The 25,293-nt window shown below is 35.7% G+C and overlaps 1 pseudogene; it reads right to left on the bottom strand.

Annotated features, from left to right (window-relative positions):
- Positions 1 to 287: 287 nt before the first annotated feature.
- Positions 288 to 23,950, bottom strand: LOC124989262 (MAP/microtubule affinity-regulating kinase 3-like; annotated as a pseudogene).
- Positions 23,951 to 25,293: the final 1,343 nt, after the last annotated feature.

Genomic DNA, 25,293 nt, shown 5'->3' with positions numbered 1-25,293 from the left:
TTTGCTTGCTTTGAAGAGACTTTCTCACAATAATCAAGAAACCATAGTAACTGGTCAGTCTCTATCGGCACCTTGCACGGAGGGTTCCCAAGAGAGGCATTGCCTCTGTCACCCAGTTCAAGAACCATAATTTAAAACAACATGTATCCCATTTGTTTACAATAAAAAAAAAAAGAACCATAATTTAGTCACAGCTCCTGACAGTTGTCTAAATATTATTCTATACATCTATCGGTGTTCAAGAAAACACTTCAAATTGCTGCATAATTTACACTATAATGATTGGGTTACAGCTTTATCTCATTGGCAATTTTGGAAGCAATATTTTTGAAAGATATGGATTTCTCTAATATCTGCTTGAACCAGACCCGTTCAAAGACAGTCTCAGCAGCATACACACCTCCTTCTCCCACTGTGCCACGTTCTCTGTGTACCCATTGCCATGGATGCAGAAGAGCAGAAAAGCCCTCCCTCTGCACATAGTCGCAGTTATTGGCTCCCGGCACTTTGCAGATTTCCCACATCATGTCACCGATATCCATGGAACTAGTGGTTTTCATGTTCCAGGTGAAGAGCAGGGAGCTAGGTTTTGCTTCTTTGTTCTCATCCTTCCGATCAGCAAAGACATTGCGACTTGAGCCCTTATATCTACTGTTCTACTCATACTTGGAAACCTTCTTATGAGTTTTGAAGTTAATTTACTAAAAAGATCGGTGGAACCTCTGCTTCCAGTCTGGGACAGTGGCTTACTTTGGTGGGACACACTGAGCAATTGTATGTTGCAGTTTGCTGTTCCTGGGCTGGTGGTGGAAAGTGCAAAGACTGGCAGTGCATCTCAGAAAGCAGATTCAGCCGGGGGTTGGGGGCAGGTGGCAGTGCTACTACTGTGGGTTGAAGCAACTGGGGTTCTCTGATCGGAATGGTGCTGTTCTCCTTGCCATTCCGGATCATTGAATGTGTATCCGCTGTGCTCCTCTCACTGAGAATTTAGGTATTCCTCAGTGTCATCCCTCCAGATACTGTGCTACTACTGGGGACAGTGGGACTTTTCTTGTATTCAGGAATGCCCTCCTTGTTGGGATTACTTGCATTTCCTAGCATGGCACTGGGTGAAGCAATTCCCTCTTCTCCCACAGCACTGCCACCTGATTTCCAGGAGGGAATGCCCTCTTCTATAAGGTCACTCTGCAAAGCTGGTTTGACTCCTCTTGGGATATGTCACAACTGAAGGAATAGCTTACCCAGCATGGTCCCTGTACCATCTCTGCTTCTGACTTGAAGAAATGCTTCTCTGCACTTTGTAGTGAGCAGACCAGCGAGTGCTGTTGCTGAGGTCACTACTTGGTCACACCTTACCAAGTGAAAGGTTTCTGCTAGAACTAGAGATATCTATCTAGTTTTGGTTCAACAATGGGTTTAAGTTCATCTTCCTCATGCCCTGCATTGATCCACCTGTCCTCCATGATTTGCTCTAGGCTGCCTAGCTTAATTGGGTTCAGCACCAGGAAGCGTTTGAGCAGGTTTCCAGTCTGCGGACATGTAGAAAGGGGTTCTGTATTTCCCTCATAGGACTCTCTCTAAGGTCCTTCAGATTTTGCCCTCCAAGGGAAGTTTAATGTTCTATCTACATCTGACAACAGATTTGCAGCCTTGAGTTCTGTGAATGCTCTACTTTGGTGGCAATACTATACTGCAGACATGATTTGTATAAATTTAGCTCCTCCTTCATTTTCCATCATTCTTCCATGTGCAACCAAATAGCCAAATACATCACCTCCTTGAGTGTACTCCATGATTAAGTAGAGTGTTTTTTAGTTTTAGTGACTTCAAATGACTTCACTAGGTGAAGTTTTAGATTATTTTAAGTCTTCTTTATTCTTACTTCTCTGAAGAGCTTTTGTAGACTTGTTGGATTTAACTGAGTTTTATCAATTATTTTTATTGCAACCTCTCTTCTGTCAGGATGTGTCATGCCAATGTCACTTTTACAAAGCTCCCTGGGCTGATGGTTTTCAACAGTCTGTAGTTTCCAATGTAAGGCTGCTCATTGGCATAGGAAGCTATGGTGTTTCTACACCAAGTTCCAGAGCTCCCAGTGTGGGAAGTGACCTCTTGTCACCCAGATTTCTCCAAGTAAGGTGTGCATGGTACATGTAAGGTTCCTTATCATTGAATATCTTCAATGTCTTTTGATGATTAAAGAGCAAAAGAACTGAACTCCTAAATCTACTCCACTAGCAAAGCTAATAAATGCCTGGGTGCCACTGGCGAACTTAGGATAGGTGAGGGCCAGGCAAGGGGAGGGGAAACAAGGAAAGAGCTGGAGATAGAAGGTGAAAAGAATGCTATCAAATAGCCTCCACTGCCTTCCACAACAAAAGATGCTGGCCCACTTTAAACCTATCCTTCTGGGTGAGTCTAAGGCAAAAGGTTAACGAGGGAAGTGGTTCTAGGTCCACTCATTTCTAGGATTCTCATTCTAGAATCTGCTATGCAGTCAGTGCAGCCAGAAAGGTACTGACCGCATAAAGAATGGTTCTATACACTCTAAGTGGATCAAGGACCTAGGCGGTTACTCTACTGCATGGTCCTTGAAAATTTGGGAGTCAAGACCTGATGAAAAGACAGACTCTTTTTTCCAGACATATGTAGCTGAACACAAACACACTTTACAAATCAATTTGGATGGTGAAGTTGATTGGTGGCAGCACCAGGGTTGTAACAGTGGTCCACTTTACCTTTTGAATATAGCCCTTGCTGCTCATTTTAAAAGGGACATGTTTGTCTTTTCCTCTTCTCCCTTTCCCCCTCTCCAACCTGGAGGCAGGGAACAACATGACCTTGAGTTATCTGTTCTCCACAGGAAGGAAATGTCACCAGAAGAGCTAGGAAGTGACTATCTCCCAAATTAACAAGTGAATTTCAGCACACCATCAGGGTGCACCTGGGACCCCCTGTCAGAGCACACGTGGAGTGTAGTCTTCGAAAGCTTCTTTAAGAGCCCTCTGTTTTCCCTGATGGGCAGAATCACAGCTTCTGGGACAAGAGTCTCCTGTTTTTCTCCTTTGTTAGTAAAACAATAAACCTTCTTTTTCCTTTTTCTCAAAACCATGTCCTTGTTATTGGATTGGCATTGTGGATAAGGCCTGAGTTTTTGGCAATATCAAGATGATATAAAGATTTCAAAATACATTAGTATTTGCAATCAGTAAATGGGTATCATTTGAGTCTATCAGATTTGTAAAATAACTTTTTAAAATTCTTTTCCATAAATGACTGATACGGTGAATAATTTAACCTTTCCTCAGTGATTGATGGTCACCTTAACAACATCAATTAATGTAAGATTTCAAGTCTTAGGGACCTTTCCTCAGGGGTTCTCAATATGGGTCTGACAGTTTGTTTTGATTTTTTTTTTTTTTGTTATTAAACAACAACCGAAAATCTTAAATTATTTTGTGCATCGAGCCATCCATGACATGTATGAGAACTGCGTGCAGTTCAAGCCATTATCAGGAATATCTGCCCTCAGGAACTCACAGTTTGTTCACTGTTCAAGAATGCCTGAGTCGTGTGGTATCCTGCCTAACTCACCGCTCAGGTTGGCATATAAGCATGGGAGATGGGAGAGACTCACTAGAGTCAAAAGGCCTGCTTACCTCCACCCACAATCCTGTTTTTCTTCAAGAAGCTCCTATCATTCCCCTTTGGATCTGTACCACTATAAATAAAGCAAGTGTCAGCTCTTCCTTTGTTAGAGCTAGACCCTTCTGGATGGCTCAATTGCTGCTGCTCCTGCTTCAAAAAAAATTCATGCCTTTGGGCTTTATTTCTGATGTATAAATTTCATAGCTTTTATTTTACCACCAGCCCATCTCTCCAATGCCCATACAGGACGTGAACAAAAATTTTGTCTGAATTTTATGTTGTGACCACATAATTTAATATTCAAACTGAAACATTTCGGGAGTAAAATAAGGGCACAAGAAATATTCAATTATAAAATTACACATACTTGGAATATTTTATTATTAGGTCAGGACTTTTGTGGCTATATGACAGAGAGCAAAATGGCTGAGGCAGCGGGCGGCACGCCAAACAGCGACCAAACAGGGGTAGATAAAGTCCACTGACCCTTATGACCACCTATCACTCAGCAGGACCCCCGCCTATTCCAGACTATAAAGAACCTGGGCAGCCAGGGCCATGTGCCACTTTCTCCAGCTGTCCACCCTGACCTGTACCCTGGCGGGGGAGGGGGACTGAGAATTTCGCCTGAGAGCCAAATTCCAATAAAGCTTGCTTCAGCTGCTTTCTGTTCACTTTTGTTTGGCCACCAGCCCCTGCCATCGAGTTTACCTTTATATGGGCTGATAATTAAATCAGCTTTATTTTCTCAGGGTACCTATGCAATGGTATTATTAAAAACTAATGGTTCTACAAAAACAATATTTCCATTTAAAACAAGTAGTTCTTTTGTTTACTACAATGGTTCCAGTCAAAAGATCAGTAAAGGTTTGGGACTTTAACTGTTGCTGCCTCACAGAAGTACAACTTTCGACATAACAACCTGAGTTAATTTGAGATAATAGGCTATCATCTATAGAAAGACAGGATGTAAGACTACCTTCCGGTACTAATTCTGACCCCAGTTGAATAAAAGGTGTGCATGTCTGTGTAGTTTTGGATATTAAAGTTAAAACCCAGTACTATCGCTTTAGGACTAGTGAAACTAGCTTGCTGCACATTTAAGACAAAAGCTTAGAAATTAAAGTTAATGAAGTAAAAGGACCAAGAAAAAAAATAGCCATTATCTGGTTCTTGTCCTCTGAGTCAGCTTGAACCCAGGGAACAAGGGAACTTCTCTAAGGGCTGTGTAACTCTAGGACACAGACTTCCTTATCATGGGCATCCATGAGACCTGGAGAATAGAAAGTCAACTAGTGCACATCATGCTGCAAAGAAGAGGGTCTTTGGAGAGGAAGATGGTCCTGATGCTTCCAAGGAAAGCTATGTGGTCAGTGAGACCCTGACCAATCCTGGCAGATGGCACTAGAAGAGCTAAGGAACTTCTCTCGTTTCCAAGAGTGACTCCCTTAGGGAACTTAGCTGACTCTTAACAATAGGTAGGAACAAGGTCAATTTGACCAGCTTGGTCTTAAATACTTAGCAAAAACAGGTGCCCACCACAGTCCTGGTGCCCCCCAAATTCTGAGGCATATTTTTCCCTTTGCAAGGCTCATATTTACCCCTGCCTACTAAAAATTGGACTGGCCTCTGTACCTTGGTCTTCCTTGCTTCTCAAATTGATGTTTTACCTAACAACCAAAGTTTGTCTATCCTGATAATGGCACACACCACACACAAGAGAACGCTTCAGTTTATTCCCTTATTCATACAGCTAGAGATATTCACTGGGTTTGACACAGGAGCAGTGAGATTAGGATCCTCTATTCAATACTATAAAAGAAAGTCAGTACAGGTTATTGAAGAAACAGGTCACTGATTCTGTACTGACTTTACAAAATCACTTAGATTCCCTGGCATCTATTGTTTGGGAAAATTGTCAGGGCATAGATCTCCTTATTGCAGAATGAGGTGACCTCTGCCTCTTCTTTGGGGAAGAATGTTGCTTTTATGTCAATTAATCAGGACTGGTAAGGGATAAGGTTAAACAATGACAGGACCAATTGGAACACCAGAGACGAGAACTAGCTGATTCCTAAAATGATGAATTTCCTGTCTTCTCCCTCTTTTAACCTAATACTATGTTTTTCTTGTAATAAACTTTCTTCCCTGCTTTCTTAACTTTAAACAAAAGCAACTTCTTGACAAGGTGACCCATCTAGCTCAGACCACCTCCCAAGAACATGCAAAAGCCATTCTCCTCCTTCACTCACAACATGACTCTCCTGAGCGCCATAGGAAGGAATTACCCACAACGACATCAAGGCTCCCTTCCATACAACCTCCTCCATCCACAATCACCAGGATGGTATAGGATCCTAAAATATCCCTCACCTTCTTATCCTCTTCCGGATCTCTGACAGGGAAATCCACTACTCCGCTCCTTCTCAGCAGGAACTAGCCAGATATGATTATGTTGCCCCAACTCATTGTACCCCTTTCAGAGTCCAGAATGAAGAATATGAATAGTAGGCACCAGAGAACTTCCCTTACTGTTCCCCTCCTCACCCTCCTGTGCTGCCCTAAGTGAACCCACCACCAAAACTCCTCCCATGACTTGGCCCTGCTAGAGTGGCTGTACCAATCTGCAACTCCACCAGCAATGTACAAGTGTGCCTTTTTCCCCACATCCACGCCAACATCTGTTATTGTTTGTGTTCTTGATAATAGCCATTCTAATTGGAGTAAGATGAAATCTTTAGAGTTGTTTTAATTTGCATTTCTCTAATTACTAAAGATGTTGAACACTTTTTCATATATTTGTTAATTGCCAGTATATCTTCTTCTGAAAGTGTCAGGGATTTTTTCATTCCTAGCTTCAGATTTGAGTTCTGACAATCTTTAATCAAGCTGTTCATCTCATATTTCCAGTTTTATTAACTGATTCAGTGGTGAACACCTAATTCAGTTAATGGCATTAAGATATAAGGAGATACCTCTTCAAATTTTTGGAAAAGTGAAGCTTCTACTTTCTTCCACATCAGTTATAGGAAAATACATGTGAGTCTCTCAGGCTTATAATATACCATCTGTTTGGCTACAACTATGGGTAAAGTCTGGCTGTGTGTGTGTGCATGCGTGTGTGTGTGTGTGTGTGTGTGTGTGTGTGTTGGCAGGTTGTTTGTTGGGCATTGTATAGTGCCAGTACATGAAACAGATACTTTGGAAAATCATGCAGAGAAATGGAGAGAAACTACATCCTGGGCAACATTTTACTTAAGTAGATGATTAACCACTGCCCGAACTAAGAACTATTTCTGGTTATAGATAAATTTATTAAGCTCCTTTGATTTTTGTTTTTGATCTCTTATAATAAAAATAGCCCTGATACAGAATCTCCGGGTTTTTGTAAGAGGAAGTTTAATCACATTTTCAGAGAGATCTTAATTTATTTCCTTAGCCAGCTGCAATCTGTTAGCAAATGACACACAGCTAAACTATTATTTATCTTAACTCACTTCTTCTGGAAGACCGTGGTACAAGGAATAAATTCATGGTCACATTCTCAGGTGTTCCTCTGTCGTGTGAACAGCTGCTAAACTTTGGCTCACATGATGTGAAGGAGAGGAGTGGTGTCTATTTAATTTAGACCAAAAAAAACATCTATTAAACTCCTAAGAAAGTGACTTTTGTATTTATTTGACTTCCTAGAATTTAAATACTCTCCTTATGAATGTCTGAATTAGAAACCCAGATATTTGCTTTCTTGAAACTAGTGCTTGAGCTCTACCAATCAATGTACCCTTTCCAGAACTTTAGGTCAGAAGTTTGTGATGTCAACAGGCAGGGTCTATGAAGAATTCATTTTGGTTGTGGTAAAAATGGTAGCAATCGTAGCAATACTAACCAAATAAATTTTCTGGAGACAGTAGTGTCTATAAAATTTAGGGTAATGCACAGTGTCAGTTTTGGTCAGAGGTTCAAGACTTTAAGTTTATAGTTCAGACTAATGGCAGTAGTGCTTTTACTGGGTCAACTATTTGGATCTTTGGCTGGTTGGTTGGTTTTCATAGCCTGGTAATAGCTTCAGTGCCTGGACAAATCAGAATTCTATACAAAGCTTTGCTAAGCTCAGAAAATAATAACAGCCATCCTTACAACTTTAGAATAAAATTATGCCCTCTTTAGCCAACAATTCTTTTGCTTTGAGAAAGAGCTCATGCCTTGCCACTGGGCTCTTGGAGAATAAAACACTGTACTCATTAGGTGAGCATGCAATGAAAGATATCCATCAATTGATATACCAAGCTACAAAACTAAAGCATAAAAATATTGCACTTCCTTATACAATGCCAATGAAAATATTGAATTAGGTCTGAGCAAGTCTTAAAGGCATAAATAGTTGGTTCACACTCAGAATTCACTTCATTGCTCCATTTCATTGACACCTTTGACTGCATGGTCAGGTTGACTGAATGGATCAGCTCAAAGTGTGCTGGTAAGGAATTGCAGTCCTTTTAGGTATGATCCGCAGGAGAATGGAAGAAGAAAAACTAGTAATAAGTAGTAATTCAGAATTTGTGAACACCTTCTGCATGTAGAGATACTTAGAGACGAGGGTCTATTCCAGTTCATGGGAGTGTGGTCGTTAGTTTGGTTAGATAGTGAAGAACTTGAAATCAGTACAATTTAAGTCAAGGAAAGAAGGTATTTTGGGAAGAGATATTACATGGACCTCTCAGAATGGATATGAGAATATAGTATACCACATGAATGCTAACTTAAAGGCTTTCCCTGTGTAAATTCACTTGAATAGGCAACTTCACAAAAGAAATAAATAAAGAGAAAATAGATAAAGGAAAATCTGCCCAACTGCACTAATTGGCAAGAAAGATGAAGATTAAAACTCCAGTGAATTCTCACAAAGCACCTAACAGAATTACTGAAATTAAGAATGTGCAAAACACTGTTGAAGTGTTAATCATTGCATATTTGGAAATGTGTGGAATGACTAGGACTCTCTAATTCTGTTTGTGGTAGTGTAGCTAGTAAATTCTACCTTGGAAAACTGGCAGAATGTACTGAAACTTAACATATGCAGACTCTTTGACTCAGCAATTTTGTTCCTAGAAATTCAAAATGATATGCATATGTGTGCACAAAAGAGCTATTTATAGATCCAAATAAAATTCATAATAGTTAAAATCTCTAAACAACACAAATATCTAATAATTAGTTTGAATAAACAAATTGTTGTATGGTCAGACAATTGAATGGAAATGAGACCATAATTGCTATAGTTCACAATATGAATGGATCTCACAAACATGGGGGAAAGTATAAAATCAGATATAAAAGAAATCACATTGCACAAACTCATTTGCAAAAAAGTTCAAAAATAGATAAAACTAACACATTGATACAAGAATTCAAGATAGAAAGTATGGCGTCGGGAGGAGTGTGGTGCTGGCCATGTTCCATTTCTTGATCTGGTTGTAGTTTCATGGTTGTGCTTACTTTGAGAAGAATAATCAAATTGTTCACTTTGATGCACTTTTCTGTATGATATTATATCTCAATGAAATGTTTAAAGAATAAAGCGTAGCAGTATATAATAACATTTAAAATTGAAAAAGTAGTGATTACAATAGATTGAAAAATGTCAAATATGTAATATCCTTGAGTTCACAACAATTACAAAGCAGCATATTGATCTTCTTCAATAATTACTAGGACACTGACATACATTTTTTTTTTTTTTTTTTTTTGTACCAAGGATTGAACCCAGAGATTCTTAATCACTGAGCTACATCTCCAGGTCTTTGTTATTATTATGTTTTAAAGTGGGACAGAGTCTTACTTAGATGCTTAGGGTCTTATTAAGTTGCTGATGCTGGCCTTGAACTTGCGATCCTCCTGCCTCAGCCTCCCAAGCCACTGGGATTACAGGTAAGAACTTCTACACCCAGCTACCAATATGCTTTTCATGAATTCTGCTTTGGATTAATTATGTAAGACTTCCTTTGACTTGCAACTATGATATGCCTTCTTTGAACCAAGGATTAAGTTAGGTCCAGGAGGTTTATGAAGAATAAGGTATATGAACTTTCTTTCTTTTAATTAGTTCATGTCTTTTATTAACTCATACACATTACTTGCCTCTCATTCCACCATTTTTCATACCCCCTCCCTCTCATTTCCCTCTATGTAATCTAAAGTTCCTCCAGTCTTCCCTCACCCCCACCCCCCACTCCCATTATATATCATTATCCACTTATCAGGGAAAACATTTGTCCTTTGGTTTGGGGGGATTGGCTTATTTCACTTAGTAAGATATTCTCCAATTCCACCCATTTATCTGAAAATGCCATAATTTTATTCTTCTTTATGACTGAATAATATTCCATTGTGTATCTATACCACAGTTTCTTTATCCATTTATTGGTTGAAGGGCATCTAGGTAGATTCCACAATCTAACTTTTATGAATTGAGCTGCTATAAACATTGATGTGGCTGCATTACTGTAGTATGCTAATTTTACATCCTAAAGTCAGTCTTTTGAGCTGGGTAGCCTACATGACATCTGGCTCTGGGTTCTAGGTTTATGAAGGCTACACTTTCCCCTTTTGTAGCTCTTCACTTAGGATTGCTGGATAGTTACCCTTTTCTAATGTAATTAAAACTAGAGAACATTTTACTTCTCTGGACATATGAAATGCTTTTGTTATCTTTAAATACCCAACTGTAGACATCCAATAAATTTGATGTTCCTGAAACTCAGTCAGTAGCAGAGAGGGGAGGATTCTGTGTGTCCTCCACCTGTCAGTCACCAGTGGGGCTGTCCATGAAGGGCAGAGTGGATGTACTTACTCTCCAGCTTGTAGTTCTAACTTCTTTGAGGTGAATATAGAGGAAGAACTTGAAGAACATGCTTTGAGAATGTGATTACCCTTGCAATAGTTCATTTCTAAGAAATTTCATGTGAGTCTCTTGTTTTAGAGTGTACAAGTTTTTATTTCACTTGTTTCTCAGAAGGTAGATTCTTAATTTTTATTAGCCCTTTCACATGCCTCTCAAATAATTCAGTTGCCTCTCTAATAATAAAATTCTACCATTTATTTGCTGACTCAGAACTCAGTCAAAAATTAGGACCACAGGTATAAAAACTGGTTGCTAATGTCTTTAACCTTGAATACATTTATGCCATCTCTGTCCTCTCATATGTAAATTTCTATCATAATACCTGAATTGTTTTAAATGAAAGTAAGCATTATCTTACTTGGCTAAAACATTTTGAATTCCCCAAGGACATAACTAGGAATAAATAGACAATTCTACCCTCTTTACCTTCCTAGAATTTATCAAACAAAAGACTTGTCAGCCCCAAACACAATAGTTAATGTTTTTCTCACATGGGAAGTCCCTAATGCCTGTACTTTTTAATGTGGCAACATTAATCTTAAGCCCACATGGGATTAAAGCTATTTTAATTAAGTATATAACTTGGCACTTTGCAACTTTGAATTTGAAGATGATAAAGCATTTTATAATGATCAACAAATTAAGCACTCCTGGGTCTTTTACAGACATGATTAGAAAGGGAAACTCTCCAATTATTTTAGATGTAGAGCTGAAAGATCTGCAGTAGCCAGCCAAAAAGTTGGGCCTCTAAAACAGATTTCTTTCATGGAAATAGGTTTGGAAAGTTGCTGAGCCAAGTTGAATTGTTTATAATGTTGGAATGGAACTTTACATTTTATCATTCATTCAACAAATATTTATTGTTCACTTACTCTACGCATTCTTCTAAGCACTGGAGATATATCATGGACACAGTGTTTGTTCTTATTGCTTCACATTCCAGGAAAGGAGAGAGAACAAGTAGGTAGTTTTCTTGATTAGGGAAGACTAGTATTTCAAATAAAATGTCCCACTGAGTTTAGTTAGAAAATCTGGACACACGCACACAAATCTGCTGGAAGGTATCAAGGTGCTGATGAGAGTGAAAATCACGGGGCCAGGATGGAGGTGAGCTGACACTCTTGGCAGTGAGCCTTGTGTTTAAGTTGGTTCCCCCATTCCCACCCTTGTTGGTTGGGGGGCACTTGCTGATTCTGGACATGTGGTTGAGAGTATAGACTGTGATAGTTTTGTAGGTTAGGATACAACAATTAGATAACAGAAGAGTTCAATAACTCCTTTTAATAACCTTGAGGTAAACAGCATATCTACAACAATGCTTCTCCCAAACTGCAGTTACAGTCTTTTCAAGTACATGTTGAATGTTTAGAAATTGACCACATCTTGGGCCATAAAACAATTGTCAATGCATCTGAAAGGATTAAAGCATACAGAGTATAAGGTTTTACCATAATGCATTATGTTTGAAATTGATCATAAAAAGAGAGCTAGAACATCACCATATGCTTTGAAGTAAAGAGATATATGTCTTACTAACCCATGGGTCACAGAAAAAGCACAATGGAAATTAGAAAATACTTTGATCTGAATAATAAGGAAAATAGTATATCAAAACTCGTGGGCTACTAGTAGAGCTGTATTTAGAGGAAAACTTTTGGCCCCAATTGCATATATGAGGAACTTTGGTTTTTAAGATTTGAAAAAATCAGTAAGCACAACATCCATAATAATAAATTAAAAAAGCATATTGAATTAAGGCCAAAGAGAATAGAAGGAAGGTTTAGGAGCAAAAGTTATAAAAGTATAAAATATATTAATAAAAGAGAGCATCAACAACAGCCAATAAACTCTTGGTAAGAATGACCAGAAAAAAATAAAGAATGCACAAATAATTGATATTAGGAATGCAAAAGAACACAATACTACAAAGCCTATGGGCATTAAAATGATAAAAAAGATATTGTGAACCAATCAATGTCAATATATTTGAACTTTGTTGATGAATTAGATGACTTAGAAAAATACAGCTTACCAAAATTGATTATAAGAAATAGAAAAACTGAATAGTTGTATACATATAAGAGTAATCAAATCTGTAATTTGAAACTTCCCCAAATAAAAACTGCAGACCACTATTGGCTTGCTATCCTCCCTTCTCCTTTTCTGTTTGTATGCACCTCAAATCTTTATAAAAGTCAGTATTATTCTGGACTCAAAATTGTTTCCAGAAAATGAGGTAACATACTTTTAGTAGTAGTCAGAAAAACAAAAATCTCACTGCTGATTTTTCTGAAGCCTTAAAAAACTCCAAACCATGAAAAATATCTTTTTTATGGTGATCTGTCAGCTTAACTATAGCTATGTAGGATTATTACTATGATGGCCATACAAATAAGTGTTAATTCCTTTTTAAAAGTAGACTGGGAAAAGATGGCTAAGAGAGGTTAAGTAACTGTTGAAACCAGACTGCAAAATGTAGTTCTATCTGAAACAATAATACGTTACCTCACTCTGTCACATTGCTTCTTGATTTTGCAAGTCACATCAATCATGAAAACCTAAAGGAAACACAAACACCTTCAAGCATTGCATTTCATAGAGACAGAAGATGGACTCAGTTGGAAGTATTCTTCTCTTGAAAGTCCCTTATCTTTTTTATGCCTTATGTGCTTAAATATACTGAGATTCTTATTATAATGCCTACCACATAAGATCATAGTAAGAATTAAATGAAATTATGTATGTGAGTGTTTTTATGATTACCACCAGGTACTTAATAGGTGCTTTATATTTTCCTTATCTGAATGAAATGTCTAAATATAGTACATAGATCTAAGCTTTGAGTATTTCTTCAAACTATTTTTATTCATTTGTAATATGTTTGGCAGTATATTCTGGAATATATAAGTTTTCTGTTCTTTAACCTCATATAATGCCAAAGGAGAGAACTGTTCATCTTTTTTTTTTTTAATTCTGACATCAGTACGGGCACTTAGATGCTAATGTGATAAAAACTTCTGAAATAAATATTTTAAATAGGATTTTACAGCTTTAATAAATGCTTTTCCTGTTTGTCTGATTTCTCATTTTGATTTGCAAACCAAGAAAACACATAGATGGAATTGTCAAGTCTCATCCATCATTAAAAATGAAGTCAGAAATCTGAATGAGAATCTTTAGACACTTCCAGTAAATCTGTTGTTTCTTTAATCATGCATCTATGTTGTTTTCTAATGTCTTCAATTTTGATGCAGACCAAAAAAAAAAAAAAAAAAATTACAAGAAGGCAGTTATCTTTGCTAAATTCAGAATGAGGTAGACCTTATCCAACTTCTCACAGCACTGTTCTGTTCTTTTTCAGTAGTATTCAGAGCATTCCCGAGCACAGGAAAGGCACTGGCAGTGATATCACTCCAGCAGGTGATTAAATGAGTGGGAATTCTTCAGATGAGTTTTAAGTGTGAATCATGAGCACCTACTTTTTCAACTTTCAAGATTTTAAAAGTGGGAGAATTTATTCTTTAGTGTCCTCATAAAAACTTCTGATATGATTTTACTTTCATAGTCCTAAATAATAGGTCAGAGTCAAATAGTGAAAGTTCACATTTACTGTTTCTCTGTATATATATATTAAGGGAATATATATATAAAAGAGACAAAAATTATTCCAGATTTTCATTAGGGAAATCAGTGTTTAGTCCTCAATTTTGCCACATACCTATTATGTAAACATGCTGAGCCTCAGTTTCCTCCTAGGTTTCTGCTACCCCCAAATTGGCATCCTGACCTCAATGTAAGTACCAGTATGATGAAATGATGGTTCATTATAAACTTCGCAGCTCATCTCCACAGCCTACAGCCTTTCTATAAAGCGTTGTGCCTTAGATGCTAAATATACCACAATCTTTGGAAACGGTAAAACTTCTAGGCTCACAAAATGTTCTTTTTGAAAATGAATCTTTGCTGCTAGGTCTACTATAATTTAAAAAGATTTCACCTTATTTTTTTTTTTTCTTTTCTTTTGTTTCTTTCTGCTTCAAGAAAATTATAGAAAAAATAATTTGGTTTATTGAAATTCCAGTTATTTGGTTTGTAAGGATTCTAAGAATGTTTAACATGTTGTTATAAATTCTAAATAGCCAGTTTTGAATTTATCAGGCCCCGCAAATACCAAGCAAGACAAATCTGTATCTAGACGTGTTGTAGAAAAACCATAGAATACCCAATAATGAAAAACAATAAAAAATTCAAAGGAAAGAGCATAAAGCAGTCAGAGGCAGAAACAATACATTTCACTGAGTGTCAACTAGACTCGCAATGGCTTCTCTCACAGCAATGAAAATAGAAGTAGAACGATATCTTCAATGAGCTAAAAGAAAGAAGTGCAAATGTCAATCTTGAATTTGGTACATAGAGAAAATATCTGTCAAGAACAAGGAAAATAAAACAAGTTGTGACAAAAAAAATTAAAGGCCTTTCACCCAAGAGAGGGTGACTTCAAGCAAAAGGAAATTTATCCTAGTTGGAGCAACTAAGACATTAAAAGAAATGATAAAGAAAGGTATTAAATTTTTTTAATTGACTATATAAAACAAAACAGCAATGATAGTATCTTTTAGAGTTTCAAAACAGAATTAAAATATATAATAAGTCTGGGTGGAACAACAATATTAAAGTGCTCTAAAGTATTGTTCGGGGGAAGATAAAGAGATTAATATATTTTATTTTTGATAAGGTGGTTTGAGATCTCTTTTCTCTTTTGATGTAGATGTTTTTTTGCTATGAACTTCCCTGTTAAAACCACTTTTGCTGTATCCTATAAGCTGTGGTGTGTTGTGTTTCCATTTTGTTAGTCTCAATATATTTCTTAATTTCCTGTTTAATATCTTCTTTGACTCAATGGTTGTTCGGGAGCATATTGTTTAGTTTCTGCATGTTTTAAAATTTTCCACCATTCCTCTTTTGTTGATTCATAGTTTCATACCATTGCAGTTAGAAAAAAATATTCGATGTATTTCAATTTTTAAAATTACGTTAAACCTTGTTTGTGGCCTAAAATATAACCTATTCTGGAGCATGTTTTGTGTGTTCTTGAGGAGAATGTGTGTCTTGCTGATGTTGGGTAAAGTGTTCTGGAGTGTTCTGTACATATTTGTTAGGTACATTTGAACTGAGGTATAGTCCAAGTCCAATGTCTCCTTCTTGATTTTCTGCCTTGATGATCTGTACAATGCTTAATTCTTAATTATAATGCTTAATTCTTAATTCTTAATGTACATTAAGAATCTCTTGAGATTCTTAATATTTGTTTTATGTATTTAGGTGCTCTGATGTGTATACATATGTATACATACATATATTTACACTAGTTATAGTCTCTTGATGAATTAATCCCTATATCTCTATTTAATAATCTTCTTGGTCTGTTTATAGTTTTTGACCTAAAGCCTATTTTGTCAGAAATAGATATAGCTATCTCTGCTCTCTTTTTGCTTCCATTTGCATGTTATATCTTTTTCTGTCCCTTCACTCTCAGTCTATGAGTATCCTCTAAGGGGAAGTGATTCTTATATTTTTTAAATCTATTCAATCACTCTATGCCTTTTGATTGGAGAATTTAATAGATCACAGAAATTATTGATAGTTAAGGATTTACTATAGTCATTTTGTTAATTGTTTCCTGGTTGCTTTGCAAATTTTATTATTTTATTCCTCTATTACTGTCTTTCTTTGTAGTTTGATGCTTTTTTGTAGTGGATCTTTTCTTTTTCTTTTGTGCGTCTATTGTAGTCTTTTCCTTTGTGGTCACCCTGAGGCTTACATAAAACATCTTGTAGAAGGTTAAAATTGTTGTATTATTATCCACTAAAACATACTTTAAAGAATAAATTATTATTGGAATAAAAATCTGTTTCATAAAGATGAAGAGCTCAGTTAACCAAGATGATATAATAATCTATGCATCAGATACCTACCATATTTCACTGCATGATCACCACCACCACATTGACATATATTCATGAATATTCCATGCATTTTAATCTTGCACCAAAGATAGATTAGTAATAAATGACTTTCATGCAAGACAGCACAAATATTTTTTAAATCTTCACATAGTGGTTACACTCTATTTTTGGGTAAAAATTTGGCATAAAATATGTGAAAATTATGTGGTGAAATATGGTAGTCTGAAAAACATTTAAAACCAGAACTGACCAATTACAAATAAAATTAACAAAATGGTACCACTGTGGGAAATTTATATACATACATTTTAAATATTAATATAATCAATAGTAGATTATAATGTTAATTATAATAACTACAGTAGACAAATACATCAAAGATAATATTGATATTTAAGCAAATAAAAGAGGAACTGTAGGACATATATTTTTTCTGAATACACAAGGAAAATTTAAGAATAAAACATAATCACCTGCAGAATATCTTTCAGTGGATGAATTTTGTATTCATTTCATCCTCTAACTAAAATATAATTAACTTCTAATAATTTATGTACCTATATAAATAAGTACAGAAGATAATTTGAAAAAATTCCCCTAAAGACTCCATAAAAAATGTTGAACTAAAAATAAATTCAGTAAAATTGCAGGATACAAAATTAACACAGAAAAATAAATTGTGTTAAGAAGGTCATTACTTATTGGTAAATGGAACAATCCAATGAGATGATATAATGATAGTAAATATTTATGCCCCAAATGTTGGTGCAAATAACTACCAAAAAAAAAAAAAAAAAAAAAAAAAAAAAGCACATTTCATAATGGTTCAGATAGGTCCCAAAACAATAAACCTGAATGACTTCAAAACACTTTTCTCACTAATAGGTTACCTAGACATAAAATCAACAAAGACAATACAGAATTAATTCATACTATAAATCAAATGGACTTCATAGAGATCTACAGAATATTTTATCTAATGACAGGTAAATGTACTTTCTTTTGAACTGCTCATGGAACTTTCTGCAAAATATATTTTATGTTACTAGGTGTCTCTTAGCAAATATACAAAAACTGAAATAATTCCTTTTATTTTATCAGATTATAAAGGAATGAAAGTAGAAATGAGTCACAAAATTTATAGGAACTATACAAACGTAAGGAGTTTGAACGATACATTTTTGGTAAAAGAGTAGGTCTCTGAAGAATTTGAGGAGAAAATTTTAAAAATTCTTAGAATCATATTAGAATACAAATACCATTTATCAAAATCTCTGTGGGACAGTATAGGCAGTATGAAGAGGACAGATTACAATCTGAATGCTTACATACAAAATATTGGAAAGATCCCAAATAAAAAATCTAATGATGAATCATAAGATTTTATAAGGACAAGAAGAAACCTTTCCCCAAACTAGTAGATGTGAATATTAAAGATTAGAACATAGATTAATGAAATAGAGAATAAAAGAAAAATAGAAAGAATCAATGAAACAAAGAATTGACTTGAGAAGATAAATGAGATCGATAAACTCTTCACCAAAGTAACCAAAAGAAAGAGAAGATTCATAAATAAAATTAGCAATCAGAAAGGATATATCGCAACAGATACCACTGAAATCCAGAGGCTCATTAGGGACTGTTTTGAAAAATTATATTCCAATAAGTTGGAAAATCTTAAGGAAATGGATCTTTCTAGATTCATATAACCTACCAAAACTGAATTAAGAGGACATAGAAAACCTAAACAGACCAATAACAAACACTGAAATTGAAGCAGTAAGAAAAGCATCTCAACAAAGAAAAACCCAAGATCAAATGGATCCATAGCCAAATTCTTCCAGACCTTTAAAGAAAAAGTAATACCAATGTTCCTTAAATTATTCGGGTAAATAGAAAGAGGGGACACTTCCAAATCACCACTACTATTGTGTATAGTACTTGAAACTTCAGCCTAGCAATGAGGTAAGAGAAGGAAATAAAAGAGAATCAAATAGAAAAGGAAGAAGTCAAATTCTCCCTGCTTGCAGAGTATATGATTCTATACTTAGAAGATCTTAAAAGTTCCACCAGAAGATTTCTAGAGTTCATAAACAAATCAGCAAAATAACAAGATACAAAAACCAACATGCAAAAATCAGTAACTATTCTATACACCAATGATGCATCTGATGAGAAAGAAATAAGGAAAACTTTCCATTTATAATAGCTTAAAAAATACGTAGGAAAAAAGTCTTAGAGTAAAAGACCTATACAAGGAAAATTACAGAACACACACATACACAAAAAAAAAAAAAAAAAAAAGAAGAAGAAGAAAAAGAAAGAGAAAGAAAGAAAGAAGAAAAGAAAAAAAGAGAGAAAAATGAAGAAGACACAAGAAGATGGAAAAACGTCCCATGTCTTGGATAAGCAGAATTAAAAGGACCATGATACCAAAAGTGATCTACAGATTTGATGCAATACTCATCAAAACACCAATGATATTCTTCTCAACTAGGAAAAGCTATTTTAAAATTTGTATGAGAAGCAAAAGACCTAGAATAGTCAAATTATTTGTAAGGAAAAAGAAAAATGCTGCAGGTATCATAATACTTGACCTTAAATCATACTGCAGAGCCGAAGGAGTGAAGACATCTTGGTGCCTGCATAACAGCAGACATGTAGACCACTGGAGTAGAATAGAGCCCACACACAAACCCATACAACTACAGTCATCTTAACAAAGGTGCCAAAAACTTACTTTGGAGAAAAGATAACCTTTTAACAAATGACGTTGGGAAAACTAGATATCTGTACATGAAAGATTGAAAATAGATTATTTTCTCTCACCGTGAACAAAATTCAACTCCAAATTGATCAAAGACCTTAGAATAAGACCAGAAACTTTGCAACCACTAGAAGAGAAAACAGGGGAAACACTGCAACATGTAGCATAGGCGGTGATTTCCTCAATAGGACTCTTTATGGCTCAGGAAATAATACTAAGAATCAATAAAGGGAATGGTGTCAAACTGAAAAGCTGCTTCTGTAGAGCAAAAGAAACAAGAGTCCCAAGAGATTTTATCATAAATGTGTATTGAATTTTGATAAATTCTTTTCCTGCCTCCGTTGAGATCATGAGATGTTTCTCCTCTTTGAATCTGCTAGTATGGTGAATTTAGTATTTTGTAGTGTCAAAGCAACTTTGAAATGCTGAAATACAACTCCCCCTCAATTACCCATGGTGCATCATCTTTTTATACATTATCAGAATCAGTTCACTAACACGTTATTTTTGTGTCTTTTGTGCTCATGTTCATAAATGAGATTGGCCTGCAAACTTCCTTCTTGTGCAATCCTAGATTGTTTTTCACCTCAAAATAATGCAAGCCTCATGAAAGAAGTTGGGTACATTTCTTCTTTGTCTATATTATATAATAGTTTTGCAACTGGAGTTATTTGCTTCTTGAATGCCAGTAGAATTCATAGGTAAGAACTTTCTGGTCCTGATATTTTCACAGCGGGCATGTTTTAACTAATATTTTTAATTTCTTTTGTTGTTACTTGACTTCTCAGGGTTGATGGGTTTTCTTGAGTCTTTTTTATCTGATACTTTTTTTTTTATTTTTTAGAAATTTGTTCTTCTCTCATCACCACTCCAATCAATACTGTACTGGAAGTCGAAGTCAGTTTAGTAAGGTGAAACCAAAGCAAAATAAAAACAAAACAAAACAAAACTACAATGAAACACAAACAAAATGAAGGAAAGAATTAAGAATGGGAAAGGGATAAACACAACTATTATTATTCACAAATGTGGTATGAAAGTGGAAACAAATGATCTACATGTAAATTTTAAGAATTACAAGAGAGTTGCTAGATAAAGAAAAATCAATTGTATTTTTATTTATTTATGTATTTTGAATTTACAAAATTATATATATTTACCATGTACAACATGTTGTTTGAAATATGTATGGATTGTAGAATGGCTAACTTGAGCTAATTAACATATTCATAACCTCCACATAATATTTTGTGTGTGTGTGCTGAGAACACATCTACTTTCTGAGCAGTTTGCAAGAATACAATAATTATTATTAACTACACTCACCATATTGTACAATAGGTCTTTTGACTTATTTTATTTAACTGTATTTTTGTATCTTTAACATCTCTCCAAACTCTCTCCCTCAGTCCCTGGTAACCACTATTATACTCTCTGCTTTTTAGATTCCACAAGTAAGAAAGATCATTTGTATGCCTGGCTTATTTTATTTAACTTAACACACCAATTTGTACCATGGAGGTACAAATGCATTTTCAGGCTAAATAGTATTTCTTTATCTTTATGTACTATATTTTCTTTATTCATCTATGATAGACATTAAGGTTGATGGTGTGTCTTGGCTATTATGAATCATGCTAGAACATGAGTGCAGACATCTTCTCAGTATATTGATTTCAGTTCACTTGGATATGTACCCTGAAGTTGGATTGTTGGATAATATGGTAATTCTAAAGAAAAAAAAAAGAAAGAAAAAATAAAGAAAGAAATCAATTGTATTTTTAAACCCTGTGGGTAGAAAATTTCATTCAAAAGTAATTTTAAAAGATACTATTTAAAATAGCATTAGAATGTAAAGTACTTTGGAATAAATTTAACAAAATATAAGCAAAAACTTTATGTAAAAAATTCATAAAACTCTCATACTAGACATTATACCAAATTCAAATAATTGACATAGGAACACAATATTTTTATTTTTTTGGTACTGAGGATTGAACCCTGGTTAACTTTATCACTAAGCTGCATCTCCAGTCCTTTCTAAGAAATTTTAAGTTTTGAGATAGGGTCTTACAAAGTTGCTGAGGCTGATTTTGGACATGTAATCCTTCTGCTCCAGCTTCCTGAGTTGCTGGGATTACAGGTGTGAGTCACCATGCCCCACAGTAGATTCAGTATTAAAAGGCTAATTGAGCCGGGTTGATGGTGCTCACCTGTGATCCGAGCGGCTCAGAAGGCTGAGGCAGGAGTTCAAAGCCAGACTCAGCAAAAATGAGGTGCTAAGCAATTCAGTGTGACCCTGTCTCTAAATAAAATACAAAATCGCTGGGGTACCCTTCAGGGAAAAAAAAAAAAAAAGCTAATTGATCTATAGATGAATCTATGGTGTTATTTAAATTGATCTATAAAGTTAATACATTAACAATAAAGATCTCAAGAAGGGCTCTGGTGGAATTAGATGAACTGATCCATGTGTTTAGAAATGAAGAAGTCCTCAAGAAATTGGAACACTACTGAAGGCTACAGCACAGAAGTACTTGTCTCATGTAAGAGGAAATTCAGCAGACAGTGTGGTACTGGTGCAGTGATGGGGAGAAAAAGACCAAAGTTACTGACTGTAATGCCTAATCATATTGACACACATGGAAGCATGATTTTGCTCAAACTGGTACAACAGGAAATGGGACATAAGGACTTTTAGAAAATAGTGTTGAAACAATTGGAAACCAGATGAAAGTTTAAAGACAAAACTTTATGGAAATGCAAAAACTATAAAATTTTTACAAGACGTCATGGGAGAATTCATTTATAACCTCGCAGTACTAAAAACATTCTTACACAAAGCACAAAAACACAAAGCGTAAAGGGACTGCTCTACGAATCACACTGCATTAAAATTAAGAACCTGTTTATCAACAGATTGCTCTGAAACAAAGAGAAATGCAATCCACAAATGGGAAGAAAATATTTCAATACAGAAACCAACAAAGGATTATAAAGTAATTCAATAGACTCAATAGCACAAAGATAACCCAATAGAAAAATGGGTAGAAGGCATGCACAAACATTTCACAGAAGAAACATGAATGGCAAATAAACATATAAAAATGTGCTCAGCTTCACTGGTGATAATGGCAATGCAAATTAACACACAAGGAGATACCAGGTTGCAGTGACTTTTAAGTGTTGGTGAGGATGTGAATTGATGTGGATTCTGAAGGCACATCCCATGGGAGAGAGATTGGCAGAGGTTAGAGTAACTTGCACATGCTTCAGAAAACATGAGCAAGAATGTTTTAGGCAAGAAACTAAGACAGTTCAGAAGTCCAACATCATTAAAATGAATAAAGAAAGATGACACATTCACATAATGGGATACTAGAGAACTGTGAATAATGGAGAATTATAGCTATTAAGTAACAAAGTTGGTAACTTTCCAGAGCAACACACCTGAGGAAAAAAAAATTTAGAGGAAAACATGTACAATATGATCCTATTCATATAATATTTTAAAAAACCATGAAAAACTAAGCAATATTGCCTTAGATATGTTAAAAAATGCAGCAAAATTTAAAGAAGAGCAAGGAAATCATGCATTTAGAAGATTGTGTTTATCTCTGCAGAGAAACTGGAATGCTGGAATGGAATTGGGGAGGGACAAGATGCAGTCCTACAAAAAAAGGACAAGGAACCATAATTTAATTTAAATCAAGGTGTGCAAATATTTGCATTTTCCTCACATAAATGTAATTCACATACATTTAATAAATATTCTTTTATATTCAGTCAATATTTTATAAAATAATGAAAATGAATTTAAACTAAAGCAGAAGGATAGTTTTGAAATGGTTGCATGGATCTTGGTTGTTAGAATGGAGATATGCTGATGGGATTTTCTGAGTCTTGGTGCAGGTGTTCTGGGATTGTTTTTGCTTGATGGTAGATTGCCAGGCCTCCTGATTAGCTCAGCCTTCAACAAATAATGGTGCTTTTAATGGTTTGGATATTCAATGTCTCCTGAAGAGCTCATGTCAATGTAAGAATGTTTAGAGGTGAAATTATTAGAATATGAAAGCTGCAGCCTAATTGGCAGATTAATTCATGTGATGGATTAATAACTTGAATGGATGGCTGGGTGGTAACTGTAGGCAGGTGAGACATGACTGGAAGAAGTAGGTCTCCTTGGGGATTATATTTTATCCCTGGCTCCTTGCTTGGTCTGCTTATAGGTTGCCATAAGCTAAGACATTTTCCTTCATCATGCCCTTCTGCCATGATGTTCTGCCTCACCTCAGGTCCAGAGGGATAGAGTTGACCAACCAACTCAGTTGGTCTGAGACCCCTGACTCCATGAACCCAGAATAGACTTTTCCTTCTCTAAGTTGTTATTTTGATCACAACAATGAAAACCTAACTAACACAGTGCTTCAGGCTCCTGACTGGTAGGTACCTCTGAGAGTTCTTAAGCTAACATTAGTAATGAGACACATAAATTAGCAAGAGTCTGACTCTACATTGCCAATTCTGTATTGACCCAGAAGAAGAGGAACTGCACAGAATGCATGTCCAAGTGTGTTTCTGTGACATCCTTACATCTTCTAGGCAGGTGGAACCTTCATTGTGTCTCAGAACTGAGCTCTGACTCTGGTCTATCTTCGGGGTAGCCATGGCTACCACACAAGCTGGTGCAATAACTTCAAGGCAAGTTAATTACTCATGTCTTTTAATTTCATTTGAACTTCAGCCTAGAAACAATAAAACAAACAAATAACAACATCAATTATAAAAGAACTACAAATATTAAATGAAACAAATGAATCCAGAACATCACCAGTAAAGGCAGGCAGAGTCTGCTTCTCATATTTCACATGAGGTTTTATGAAGAGAACTTGTCTGGTTGTCAGACCTGAGTTCTGTTTCTTCTTTGCCACTAACCAAAGTTTTGTATTATAGTATAAACCACAACCTCTCTAAATCTAAAATTCTTAGTCTATGCACATCTATTATAAGCCAGACATTTAAAATAATACATCTTTAATCCTTAAAACAACTCTGTAATGCAGGAATTATTATTCTTACTTTATAGATGAAGCAACAGAGACCCAGGATAGTTAATTGTTTCAAGGTCAAGCAGCTTCTAAGCTGCAAAGACAGAACTTGTGCCATTCCCTCCAGCTCCAAAAGTCAGACAAATTCTTCCATGTTCTTCTTCTTCCTGGAATCTCAGAAAGACAACACTTTGGAATAAATTATTGTCCTTGATGGTTTCTTTCTTTCTTTTTTGTATTGGGGTTTGAACCCAGGAGCACTTAGCAACTGAGCCGCATCCCCAGCCCTTTTTAATATTTTATTCAGAGACAGGGTCTTGCTAAGTTGCTGAAGTTGACTTTGAACTCAGGATCCTCCTGCCTCAGCCTCCCCAGCTGCTGGGGATACAGGCAAGTGACACTGTGACCAGCTCTTCTGTGGTTTCTTACAGCTCTGAATTTTTGTAGTGCATACAACCATCCTTACCTGACACCAATACCAATGTTGTAAGCAGTTTCCTGCCTCATTGTAACTGAAGGGATGAATACAACCATAGACATGGGAGAGTTGTTTTTTTGTTTTTTTTTTTCAATGCTGGGAAACTGAACTCAGAGAGAGCATTATACATGCTAGGCAAGCTCTACCAATGAGCTACAACCCCAACCCTGCACTGTAGAACTCAGTTAGTAACCAATTTAGATTATGTCAGTTCCTACTTAAAGGTATTTGTTTTTCCTCATTAGCTTATGATTACTAATTTGAAGAACCTAGAAAAATGTACTATATCTAAATCAAGAAGGATTTTTTTCAGAACAGTTTTGGGGTGAAAAATAAACTGAGAGACTTTGGTCACAAAAGAGGTAATATCTCTAGGACATATCAATATTTAATTAAGAAGGGTCAAGACAACATTTGAAATGAAGATTTCAATTTCATTCAGTTGTATTTTACTTTGGAAATTTGGAGCTTGCAAGGGAGCAGGG

This window comes from Sciurus carolinensis, chromosome 7 (genome assembly GCF_902686445.1).
Source record: "Sciurus carolinensis chromosome 7, mSciCar1.2, whole genome shotgun sequence".
Classification (NCBI taxonomy): Eukaryota; Metazoa; Chordata; class Mammalia; order Rodentia; family Sciuridae; genus Sciurus; species Sciurus carolinensis.
The sequence above is the reverse complement of the archived record's forward strand: the minus strand, read 5'-3'. Positions and strand labels throughout refer to the sequence as shown.